Source organism: Arachis duranensis, chromosome 3, assembly GCF_000817695.3.
Source record: "Arachis duranensis cultivar V14167 chromosome 3, aradu.V14167.gnm2.J7QH, whole genome shotgun sequence".
Taxonomy (NCBI): Eukaryota; Viridiplantae; Streptophyta; class Magnoliopsida; order Fabales; family Fabaceae; genus Arachis; species Arachis duranensis.
In genome coordinates this window covers 115,285,815-115,286,759 of record NC_029774.3, presented here as the reverse complement: position 1 = coordinate 115,286,759, position 945 = coordinate 115,285,815, and positions in this window count along the sequence as shown.

Here is a 945-nt window from a genome sequence, read left to right as displayed (position 1 = left end):
TGGTTGCTAGTCGGAATGATTGAGCGTTGGATAAACTCCAACCATCCTCTAGCCACGGGCTTGAGGTCATGCCTTCTTAGTTGAACCGGATTTCCTTTTGAATCTCTCTTCCATTGAGCGCCCTCTTCACAAATGTCTATGAGGACTTGGTCCAACCTTTGATCAAAGTTGACCCTAGAAAAGGAGATTAAGGAATGAGTCCACCTTAGTGAGGGTGGCGTCTTCCTCTTGAAGAACCAATGGTGCTCTTGAGCTCCTCTATGTCTCTTCGTTGCCTTTGTTGCTCCATCCTTAGTGATTTTGGTGCTCCCGATAGTTGTGTGGAGGAAAATATATCCCTTGAGGTATCTCAAGGATTTTTTGATGAGGAAATTCCTCATGCTCTTGTTGAGGTCCATGAGTGGGCTCTCTTGATGTGTAGTCAAATGCTCTACTACTGAGTTATTGACCCTTGAGATGAATCTCTCCATCTCCTATGACTCGGAGGCGGAAGCTTTTGTCCTCCCTTTCTTCTTTCTAGAGGTTTCTCCGGCGTTAGGTGCTATAAATGGTTATGGAAAAACAAAAAGCAATGCTTTTACCACACCAAACTTAGAAGGTTTGCTCGTCCTCGAGCAAAAGAAAAAAGAAGAGAGTAGAAGAAGAAGAAATAGAGGAGATGGATGTGGCTTTGAGGTTCGGCCAAAGGGGAAGAAGTAGTGTTTAGGTTGTGTGAAGATGAAGGGGTGAAGATGGGTTTATATAGGAGTGGAGAGAGGGGTAAGGTTCGGTCATGTATGGGTGGGTTTGGGAGGGAAAGTGGTTTGAATTTGAATGGTTAGGTAGGTGGGGTTTTATAAAGGATGGATGTGAGTGGTGAAGAGAATAGTGGGATTTGATAGGTGAGGGGTTTTTGGGGAAGAGGTATTGAGGTGATTGGTGAATGGGGGAAGAAGAGAGAGAGTG